We start from the raw sequence: 12766 nt of genomic DNA, 5'->3' as shown, positions 1-12766 counted from the left end.
TCTGCAGCATACAGGGGTGAGTCTAAAGGGGAGCATGGCGTGTACTCAACTAGATCTATTTCAAGGCTTTAGTAATATTGTTTTGCAGATTTAGATTAATATGAATAATATTACATAATTATAATATAAATATAATACAAAAATTACCCACCCACCCCTTTCCCCCAACAACCTTGGCCTAGTGAAACTGAGACGCTGAATTACCCAACCGCCACATGCTCCTTTAAAGGCTTACACACACACACACATTCTGTAACACACTTAAACACACACTCTCACTTACTTTCACTTACACACACATGAACATGCACACACCATTCCTACCTCATCCAGGAGATACAAACTTGTCAGAACTTTTTTATGCCAACTACAAATGTACAAGAACACAGAGAGTAAAGGCCGTTCTAATTTATGCCTTAGTTTAAGACATATGTATACCTTTTTTTCAGTAATTTTATTTGACATTATTTTATTTTGCATTCAAGAGAGTGTTTTCTTTCAACAAAAAAAAAAAAACAAGTATATACATAAATGCACTAAAAGGGTTTAGTTCTTTTGTCAGTTGTTGTATGGAGTTCAATCATTAAAAATGTTCCTAAAACGGAAACCAATGAGTTATTAATTTTAAGACTAGTTACTATTGCTATTTAATAAGACAAAAGTATTTCTTATCCGATTACGCGATGGAATAATTCATAGAATACTTGAGTACTAAAATAATCCATAGTTGCAGCCATAATAATGACTTTATTTTCTTTATAAGAACAGCTAATATGCTCAGCGTTTTGTTGGACTAAGACCTGTGTAACCTCTGTAGGGTCCAGGTATCACCTCATGCTGCCAGTAGTGACACTGACCGTAGCTCAAATGCAAAAGTAGTGAAAAAGAGTCAGAAAAGATGAGGATGGAAAAATGCCAGTGGCCTCCACCTGCTAACCCATTCCTGTTTCGGGGGTCGTCTCATTGTTGCACCTCTAGTGCACCTGTTGTTAATTTCATTAACACAAAAGCAGCTGAAACAACCCCCTCTGCTACTTAACTGACCAGATCAATATCCCAGAAGTTTAGTAGACTTGATGCTATACTCTGATTAAAAAGTGTTCCTTAAATTTTTTTGAGCAGTGTATTTTGTAATATATTCCACTCATGTGGTTCATAAGAAAAAAGGCGGATTTCCTCGGTTCTGTGAGTGTGGTGGGAGGCTGAAGGAGAAGCTTAACTGATGAACGGGTTCTGTATGTATTGGTGTGGAATGTCAGCAAACTACATATGTACTGAGGTAATTTGCCCATTAAAGCCTTTGTAATAAAAACCAGGCAATGCATTTTCCTTCTAAGAAAAGGAAATCTATAAGCAGTTAGCCAACAAACATGTTAGCCGTCTGTTATCATTAATGCAATGTGTAATAATAAAATATCATTAACGTGGGAACAATACAAAAGCGTAAAACAAAAATTTGTCCTGTAAAATGTGGTAAACGCCCAGTCATACTCAAATTATATTTAAAAAAAATACAGTTGTGTAACGTCAAACCGATATAACTTTGAAAAATACCATGATATACTGTAAACCTTTGGTTATACCGCCCAGCTCTAAACTCTACCTTGCAAGGGTGAAAGCTAAATCACACAAACACTAAGAACTGGGCCCTGTGCTACTAGTCAAAATGTAAGGTTGATCCAGAGTACAGGGATGAGTCATTTGCTGGCGGTGGTTTCACCTTAAGTGCACAAAGACAACTGATCATTTTGCTGTTGCTTGTACCGACAACCACAAATGTCTAATGTGTTCTAGCTGAATCAGTGAATATGACATTTTGACTGGGAATCTTTCATATGTATAAAAATATCAGATTTTTTGTTTTAAATACTAAGAATTACAAACAATAAAAGTTGTGCCAACTTTCTTTTGTTCAGATGATTTATCTTTCATATGTGTAAAAACTTAAAAATTTCAGTTAAACATGCTAAGAATTCAAAACCGCAAAATATGTCATCTAATCATTATAAATGAAGATAAACATGCTATTTGACTGTTTTGTTATTTAAAACATGACAGTAATAAATAACAGCAGACAGATTTTGAGGATCCCTGTGGGGAATGACAGCAAACTTGACTGTGAAGGGTAGCTACCAGTTGTGGCACCTATAGGGAGATGGGGGTCACGGGCCTTGCTCAAGGGCCCCCACATGCGCTGACAGTGGGCTTGAACTGGTGACCTTTGAACCATGAGTAGAGAGGCTTAGTTCACACAGGTGTATGGAACATAAGCTGAATAAGGTGCTAACACAAAAACACTGTTTACGGAGTTTTGGCAGTGTCATTTCTGACCCAAAGATTGCCTGTTCAAGCCCAACCCAGCACATGTCTGGACACTGTTTTTGTACCCCTGGGCACTGCAATGGGTGAAGCCGTAGCATACTAAACTCAAATTTTAAAGTCTTTACACATATGAAAGATAAATCTTACGGAAATACAATAGGTTGGAACAACTTTTGTTGTTAGCAATTGTATGTACAACTAAGTTTTTATGGATATGAAAGAAATGATCTGAACGAAAAATAATTGCATAATTAATGCATAAATTGTAATGCATAAAATGCAATTAAAAACAAATCACAAATATTAAGAACCTTGCCTACCGATGAATACAAAAACGTCTTAAATCCTAAATCTTATGTAGTGCAATAACGTTCGCCCCTTCTGCGGACTAAAAAAAACTGCTTCTCCAACACATTTCATGCCACGACCTCATACAAACAAGTGAGACCGAGGAAACACCTTGTATTTGAGTAATTTAAAGTAGAGGTAAATATTTATCTTCAAACTATATCAAAGTGTAAAAACAGAAAAGCTATCCGGACATACTCTATGTTCAGTCTGTTGAATCTGTTTACGTAACCCTGCTATTCTGCTGATGTACCGGCCGTATTGTAATGACAACTTTTTGTTTTATTTTGTTTCTTGTTCTCTCTACCTTCACTTAATCTCCTTGGTCTGTAGTGTGTACTCTTGTTTGTTATGTAATTTACTGAAAATTAAAATAAAAAAGTGACACCGGAAATGAAGGAGCTGAGCAAGATGGTTGTCTCGCACTGCCCCCTGGTGGACATGACCCTTAATCCTCCAGATAAACGTACACTAAGCACGCAGTAGCGTATACGTTGTGTCAATTGTATCCTGGCCCTAACCGTTCATACTTTAACATAAGCAAATGAATCAGTCACGCTGCCAACCAAAAAGAAAAATATATATATATATTAAAATCAAGAGCTTGTTGTCGGGGCCCGTTGTTGGTGCACAATGATGTTCAACTCTGGAGGAATTAAATCCAGCAGATATTACAGCGCTTCCACATTCAAACCCAGACCTGTCGATGCGACACGTATGCGTGTATCAGTATAGGTGTAGGTTACTCACAAATGGTTTCTCTCAGTCACGGAGCCTGTAACAGGTGGAGCGGGTGTCCTGCCACTACCTCCAATGAGTAGATAGGGAACATCCTATGGCGAGGTTGGTTACAGCCGACCACATGGCACACAGCAGCACGATGAGGGATCCGTCTCCCGGTCTTAGATCCAGTGTCTCTGGTGGGTCCAACACCGGACTACGATTTCGAATGAATTTCTTCACCGAATTTCGGAGGGGCGGCAAGATGAATTAGTTTAACCGCGGTTGGCTCCTCCCGGTCAGCTAGCATTATCCTCCTGGTAATTTTTAACTTTGCCAGCTGTACACAACTCCAACCGCAAACCACGATTATATTAACAAACAAACAAAATAAGTCTTTGCCGACACACCCGTTATCTCCGCCAAAAAGAACAACTCCAGCAACTGACGCATCGCCGCCGCGATTTCGCGGGCTAAGTGGATTTCTCCACTGTAATTGGTCCATCCAAGATGAAAAAAAACTGCCTTAACGGTGGGAATGTACAAACTGCACAGCATGCTGGTAAAGGTAGTATGGCGAAAAAACAGTACAGTGTAGAATTCCACATTTTACAGTTAAATATTTAAAATATCTATTTTCTTTAAATTGGGTGTATTTCACAAAAAAACAGTTTACTCCAATAAACAGTTATGTGGGTGCAAATTGTTGCCTTATTTTATTCAAGGCTCTCAAGTTTCATCAAAACCTTTAAGATAGATTACATTATGGGAGAAACGCGTGTCTCACTGTTAATGCGTGAGACTTCAGACCCCTGCCTACCGCATTCATCGGATCTTGCTCTTACGCTTCCACCTTTTCTGCACTCCGGATGTGTGCGCATTCATGTAAATAACGTATTACGTATTATTATTTGCAGCGGGATCACACGTAACTTATTTATTATTCCATCCATCCATCCGCTTATCCTTCTGGGTCGCGGGGAGTCCGGAGCCTATCCCGTAAGCAATGGGCACGAGGCTGGGAACAACCCAGGATGGGCGGCCAGCCCATCGCAGGGCACACTCACACACCAGTCACACCAGATTGGGTCATATATAACCAAAAGATTTAATAGTATTAGGCGATATCTAATTTTTGATACTGTTCAGATATCACACTCAGGTATAAGATATTTTGAATGTATTTAAAAAAGCAACAGTATTCCAGACAAAAACAAACAAATGTTACTTTGCACTGCTGTACCTTCTTATAAAATTTAGTGACACTGTCTCCAAAAATGATCTCAAAATGTGAATAAATTGTCCCAGTCTGGAGCCCTACAAGCAAAGTCTTTGTGTGGGAAATACTGATCTTTATGGCATCAACTGGAAGGAAGGCCAGGATGCAACAAATGAAAACAAACTTTATGTATGAAATTGGCATCAAGATATATTTATTTATTAAATGAAGGCGTCAGAACCCTGTTCCAGATCTTTCCAACCCACTTGAAACCCTGCTTAACATATTCAGCTAGGAGACTGGATAAAGTTAATGTGACATTAACCATGGACATAAACCATGAATTTATTGTAAATTTTATTTCTCTAATGCTATTTTACTCAACATTAGCTCTTACTCTGCATCTTGGGTCTGTTCCCTTCTCCTCCCTTTGCATATATCAATACACATTAAGGATATGATGGCTCATCTATTATACAAGTTAAGAAAGTAAGAGTAATTAAACCTTCTAAGCACTATACACAAACAACATGCCCTTTAATCCAGGTAAGCCTGAAATATAATAATAACACTTTATTGATCCCTGTGGAGAAATTCTCATGACGATCAGGCATTTTGAACTTCCTTTGATGCAACACTTTCTCTGCGGGGCTATGAACTGCATGGCTCTTTCTGGAGGTTAAGGTGTTGGAGTACACTGCTGTTTCTGCTTAGCTCCAGTGAATGATTTCAGCAGCTACCACATCAGGGCTGTACAGCAGACATAACACACAGTAACTCTGAAAATGGTGGCTCCATACACACGGATAAATCCAGTATAGAAGTTGGTTCTAATTGGTCTGCTGAAGGTAATATTAATGGAAGTTGTTACTTAAAACCTCAACATTAGGGGCTTCCATTACTCCATTTTAGACGTAAATAACAATATTTCATTCTGTATGCAAAAGGAGGAGGTTATTTTTTATTTCCCAATAGAGTATTTGGAATTAAAAAAGGACAAGTGTGTCAGACATATACCTTTATTATTCAGTGCCATTTCGTGCTGCTTGATAATGTGTGGGGGTCCCCAGGATCTCAAGGATTCCTCTTCCTGATCCCTGCTGCTGTAGTCTGCTCTGGATGGACCTGCTGTCTCCTGCTGACTGGGGCCCATCTTCAGGGCGGCCCACCACCTGAAGAGCCTCAACAGTGTGCCTCAACATCCCTTCGGAGAAGCTCAAATCAAGAGCTTATGAGACCAACCCGGTGTCTCCGCTGGGGGGGGGCACTGACTAGGGGTTAGCTGGCTTGTATTCCTCTGTCTAATGTTGACCAGGAAACATTCAAGCTACATTTAAGCTGAAATATGCAATTATCTTAATTAAAGTTATGAGTCTGCTCTTCCTCATGCTGAAAATACTTTTACTCACTGAACAGTGTGAGGAAAGCAGCCTAAGGGAGGGCATGTAAGCTACCTGGGGCTAGTTAGCCAGGTAACATTCCCTTGTTCACCGACAAGGGCGGATCTAGAGAAATTTTCTTAGGGTGGCATGAGGGTGGCATGGAAATCAGTTGGGATGGCAAAATCAAAGCCGTTTCTTTATACATTTGCAGGTGTTACATTCTCTAATACTGCATGTACCATATATGGTTAAAATACATCAAATCCAGGGAACTCAGGCAGTCTCTCCGCCCTAGCACCTCAGCTTTGGAGTGTATGTCTATTCATACTTCCTCTGCTGCTTACCAGTTTCACCTTCTTGCCCTGGCTCAGCTTGATCTTCTTCTTCTTCTTGCTCCTTCTCCTCTTTCGCCATCCGCAACTACGTCTGCTTTTCCTCCCTGATCCCTCCTCTTTGTGTTAAGAAACTAGTGATGTCATCCTTTCTTTTCATACCTCTCAGTAGTTTCTGAAATCATGCAAATGCAGATTTAACATTCCTGTTAATACTTACGATTACCGCATTTTGTTTTTGATGATAAGCACAGGTTTCAGCCTATACTATAGCACAAAACAACACTAAATCATAAACATTGACTGATAATCTCCCTGCACGTCATGTAGAAAATGTTAAACCTCGTTTTCATGATTTATTGGGCTAATAACACTTATCTTGATGCTATTGCCAGAGTGTAACAATCAAACCGTCTGTGCTGAAATCTGAAATGCCCCCAGTGTTGATTCCAAATGTTCTCTGTCACCAATCTTAGGTGTGGTCATAGGTTGCTATTGGCAACAAGAAAAAAATAGGGTGCGTTCAACTTCATGCAGCCACTTACAGCGCTGTCTTAAAGCAATGCATTCTGGTCCTGATGCAATGCATCATGGTTAGATTTTTTTGTCTGGCACTGCAAAACGTCACCACATGTCACCATGTCACATGGTACAAAAACCTCGCGAGAGCAAGATGACTTAAGACAGATTGTGCAGCCAGCACGCAAAGGGTACTGACAGTGCTGCACGATCTGTCTTAAGTCATTCTGTTCCAAGAATGCGTACCCATTGGCACTCGGAAAGACGACATGTTGCTGCTTGATTGGTCTCATGTTGTAAAGGACTGTCTTACAAGACTTTATGGTACAGTCGGATCTGCGTTTTCTGTTACAGCGAATTACTGCGTTCAAAGCCAGCGAAGCCTGGGACATATGTGAACTAACTGGAGTTGCTAAATTGCCTGTAGGAGTGCATGTGTGAGTGAATGGTGTGTGAGTGTGCCCTGCGACGGGCTGGCCCCCATTCTGGGTTGTTCCCTGCCTCATGCCCATTGCTTCCGGGATAAGCTCCCCCCGCGACCCAGTAGGATAAGCGGTTTGGAAAATGGATGGATGGATGGATGATAAGTTTGAAAAGTGGATATATGTGGCTAAACTGAAAGAGTTAGAGAAGGAAAAGGCAAATAATAAGGGACTGCGGGACAAACTGGGGGACAGGGGGACCAGGGAGTCAGTGGAGTTAAACGCTGAAAGGGCCAGGAATGAGGCTCAGGCCCAATCCCTCAGCATGGTGTTACAGAATACTAAGAAGAAAAAGGAAGAGATACCTCTGTACCCTCCTCTGCCGAATGTGCCTCCTCCCCCTGCTTATCATCCTCAGCTAGGAACAGCTGCAGCAGCACCGGCGTCTGTGGAGGCCACTGCCCCTCCCTCAGAGAAGAAGGAGGAAGATGACGCAGTGGGGGAAGCAGGAGCCCCGCCGCTAAGACAGAGCCAGAGACTGCTGCAAAGGGGGAGAGACTCAGGCTCACAGCCATCGCAGTTGTACCCCTTGGTGGAGATACCTGACCCAAGGGGCCCTGCGCCTGATGGAACACCAAGGATGGTGTACTGTACGTCCAGCGCAACTGGGACTTGGCAGAGCTGAGAGAGGTGGTCAACTCCCTCCCAGATCCACAAGAGGTGGGGAGACACCACTTCTGGCAGGAGGTGATGAACCTGGACGACGTCTACCAGCATCACGACTCCACTGCACAGCCACTTATGTGGAAAACCCCACACAACACGATTTGGATGATATGCAAGACTTCATGGGGAATGGATTTCCTACAGAAATGATTCAAATTGAATGTATTTATGTGGGACATCAAGCCACTGCTGTTTCTGTGACACTCCAAGAACAACAGCTTCGCTGGTTCTGCCCCGTTGATGAAGGCGTTCCACATGTCTCCTGTGGAAAGGTAGAAGGTAAAAACTGGAAATTTCTAGGATTATGGGTAAAAGAGTGTAAGGAGCGAGATGATTGGGTGAATGTGGAGAAAGGTAGATGGGTAACTAAGGACGGGACTGTACTAAGGTATGACAAGGTTTTAATTGTTGAGGTAAAACGGTAAATTCATTGCGATAATAGAACAAAAGGGCAATCTGTAGAGATTGAGGATTCACCGGCATGGCTGGATGAGATCCCAGAAAACTTTTGGGCAAAGGGGAAAAACGATTTTGGGCAAATTGTGACGGCTGAACCTCTACGGGTAATGCCTAAGTCTCAGTACAGACCATAGCGCATGCAGTACCCCCTCTCCAGAGAAGCAGAAGAGGGAATTGAAAAAATGCATGGCGATTTGCTGGCTCGTGGAGCCATAGCTGAGATAAGCTATTCTCCGGTGAACTCCCTCATCCTGCCAGTAAAGAAAGCAGATGGGTCCTGGAGATTTGTGCAGGACCTAAGGGGAGTAAATGACTCAGTGTATCCGCGAGCGCCCATAGTCCCTAACCCAATCACCATTCTATCATCCATACCCCCAGAGTCTAAATGGTTTTCAGTTATTGATCTGGCAAATGCTTTCTTCTCTGTTCTAGTTCACCCAGGCTCTCAGTACTGGTTTGCACGCAAAGGGAAAAGGTACACCTGGACAGTCATGCCACAGGGCTATACTGAGTCACCGAGTGTTTATGCTCAGGAGCTAGGAAAAAACTTAGAGCGCTTCACCTCCCCAGGGGGAAGTACACTGGTGCAGTATGTGGATGATTTGTTGCTGTGTGCAGAAACGAGAGAGAGTTGTGAGAGAGATACGCAAGCGTTGTTGTTGTTCTGTGCAGAGAATGGACATAAGGCCTCTAAAAGCAAGCTGCAGCTGGTAAGATCTGAAGTGCACTACCCGCACTTCACTGATCTAAAGCAGGCGCTTTGTGTGACCCCGGCATTGGGGGTCCCAAATTACAAACGCCCATTTCAATTGTGTGTGGATGAAAGAGGTGGTTTCATGACTGCTGTTCTGGGACAGGAGCACGGGGGCCAATTCCGACCTATTGCTTACTATTCTAGGAAGTTGGACTCTGTGGCGTGCTCCCTCCCTGCATGTCTTCGGGCTGTGGCAGCCACTGCTGAAGCTGTGTTAATGTCATCTGATCTAGTGCAAATGCATCCTCTCCAGGTCCGCGCCTCTCATGCAGTACATGCCCTTCTGACTCAGGCGAAAACCTCTCACCTAACTGCTGCTAGGCTGATCTATTATCAGAACGTTTTGCTAACTTTAGCGAACGTGACGATAGAGCGATGTGGAGCAGTCAATCCTGCTACACTAGTTCCCACTGAGGTGGACGGTGACGAGCATGATTGCATTGAGGCGACCCAGGCATTGGCAAAGCCTAGGGATGACTTGGAGGAGGACCCCCTAACAGAGGGAGAACTGGTTTTTGTGGATGGGTGTTCACTCCGGCTGGAGAATGGGGAGCCCTCCACATAATATGCAGTTGTCCGGCCGAATGGGGAACTAATAGAAGGAGGGAAGTTACCAAGGACGTGGTCCGTGCAGGCAGTAGAGCTGTATGCCCTAACTCAGGCTTGTAATAAAATGAGAAACCAAAAAGTGACTATTTTTACTGACTCAAGGTATGCGTTCGGAGTCTGTCATGACCATGGGGCACTGTGGAAACAGAGAGGATTTCTCACAAGTTCAGGCAAACCTATTCAAAATCACTCACTTGTGTAGGACCTTCTCCAATCCATTCAGCTGCCAAAACGATTAGCCATTGTGAAATGTAAGGCACACACTAAGCAAAAGTACGAGGTGAGCGTGGGGAATAACTGGGCTGATTGGTGGGCAAAGAAAGCCGCCACAGACCCAGAGGCCCCAGTGAAGCTGATGATGTGCATTACTACTAATCCTGCTGACCTTTCTCTCCTACAGACAGGGGCAACTCCGGAGGACAAAGGACACTGGAAACGAAAAGCTGGAGTGTTGGGGAGTGATGGGGTCTGGAGGGAACAAACAACTAATCTTCCTTACCTCCCAAAGTCTGCCTTTCCAGGATTGGCAAAGGTGGCCCATGGATTGGACCAGAGACACTGGGCCACCCCTTCATTCACGGCTTATGCTCAAACTTTCGTTTCCAGGTGTTCCACATGTATGACTCACAACATGGGTCGTGCATTGAAGCGACCAACTGCCACAACTCCTCCAGCTGAGGGTCCTTTCCAACATTTGCAGATGGATTTCATAGAAGTAACACCCTGTAGAGGTTATCGTTATTGTGTGGTGGTTGTTGATCTCTTTTCCAGATGGGTGGAAGCCTTCCCGGCCAAGCAAGCAACGGCCCAGATAGTTGCGAAAAATATTAAATTAAATATTTAAAATAAATATTAAATATTAAAAGAAATATTCCCGCGATGAGATGTTCCAACATGCATTACCACTGATAATGGTACACATTTCTCTAATCAGGTGGTCCACAAGCTCTCTGAGTGGTTGAAAATCGACCGTCGACACTACTGTGCTTATCACACGCAGAGTGGAGGGATTGTTCACTTGCTTGTCCTTTTTCTTCCCACTGCACTGATGGACGTACAGTTCTCATGTGCTGATGCAGGTTATTTGTAGAGCCTGTTCGATATGAGATTTTATCCTTGCACGCTCTACACTCTGCCTTTGTATTGTCAATGTAATGCATCCAAATTTTACTCTGTTTCCTGCGGTCACTCATTTTGTCGCGCGTCTCCTTCCCTCCTGTTTCTTTCTCTGTGCGTGTGATTGCTGCATTTGTCTGTGGGTACATTCCACTTCACGCTGCCGCGCTGGCTTAAACCAATGCATTCTGGTCCCAACGCAATGCATCATGGTTAGGATTTTTTGTCCGACTTCAGCCGGCGCTGCAAAACGTCACCACCCGTGACCATGTCACATGGTACAAAAACCTCGCGAGAGCAAGGTTTTCCAATCCATGCGGCTTGGAAAAAAAAATAGAGAAAGAAAAATAGCCGATGTTCTGCCATTTTTTGCTGCCTTGCCAGAATTTCCTACCCATACTCCTGAATGGACATCTGTAAAAGGATTTATGCTATCAAAATAACTTTCCTGTACTTTAGAAAGGGTAGCAGTTTTTACACATAGTTTTATGCTGCCAGAAATTGCTGCCTATAGTTTTTAATGGGCTATCAGTGTTTTACACTAAGAATGTAATGTCATAAAATAATCATTCAAATCTGGGAACATAAAAAATCATGCTAAGAATTAAAGCCCGTGTTTTCTCTCCAATGGTCATTACTGAAATGCATGTAATAACTCTTAACATGTTTTCAATTAAATTACATCGGAGTGACTTGTTTAATTAGAAATATTCCCACATGACATCATATGCACAGTTACCTCCAATTTCTCAGAACTTTACATTCATATGCATCTTACTTTTCCAATGGGTCAACAATTGTAATGGTCTCACTGGACATCTTTAAAAAGGCAAATAATGTATAATAATTTCACAAGGACACAAATTACATCTAAAACATAGCAGAAGCAAACTGGGTGAGAAACATTCCAAAGCTCTGCTCATGATGATGTTGTTATAATTGTGATTCCTCAATTTTACAAATGTAGAAAAATTTAAAAGCAAAAACAGAAATGAAATTCCAGGACATTTTGCCATTTGTATCACTTTACAGGTCATTTCAATGACTGGAAAATAACCCTAAATATTTTCAGGTTTTCAGGACACGTGGGAACCCTGTAAGAGGAATGTAGAAAGGAAGGTTGGATTGGAGGCTAAGGATGACATTAAAAGTTTCCTCCAATATTTTAACTCCAAAAGAGCTCTAAAAGCTGAAATCAGTAATCTGTAGGATAGTAAGGGTCTTAACTGAAAATGAAATTGATATAGTAAAAATAAGAGTTTAATGATTCTTTTACACAATAGAGAACACAGGTAACCTGCCACCATTTAATACAAATACAGTGTCCTCTATGACCAATATATGTATAACTGAGGCTGATGTGGTACAAAGCCTTGCTAAGCTCAAAATAAATAAATTGCAGGGCCCTGATGGCATCTTACCTATAGTTTTAAATGAGGGATATTATTAGCCAACCTTTAACATTACTATTTGAGAAATCCTTATCTACTGGTGTGGCACTTTCTAATTGGAAGCATGCCAATATAACACCCATATTCAAAAAAGGGGATAGAAGTTATCCAGCAAACTATAAGCCAATCAGTTTAACTTGCATAACTGGAATGGTAATGGAAGCTACAATCCAAGTGAAAATGATAGATTACCTGGATGCATGAAATAACATTCTGAGGGATAGCCAACATGGATTTAGGAGAGGTAGCTTCTGTTTAACTAATCTACTTGAGTTCTTTGAGGAAGCTACAAAAGAAATTGATCACAAAAAGGCCTATGATGTGATCTGCTTAGTTTTGCAGAAGGCCTTTGATGTTGTCCACCACAAACGGCTCTTGCTTAAACTC

The sequence above is a fragment of the Brienomyrus brachyistius genome, unplaced genomic scaffold (assembly GCF_023856365.1).
Source record: "Brienomyrus brachyistius isolate T26 unplaced genomic scaffold, BBRACH_0.4 scaffold27, whole genome shotgun sequence".
In the NCBI taxonomy this organism is placed as follows: Eukaryota; Metazoa; Chordata; class Actinopteri; order Osteoglossiformes; family Mormyridae; genus Brienomyrus; species Brienomyrus brachyistius.
This window is presented reverse-complemented; position numbering follows the sequence as displayed.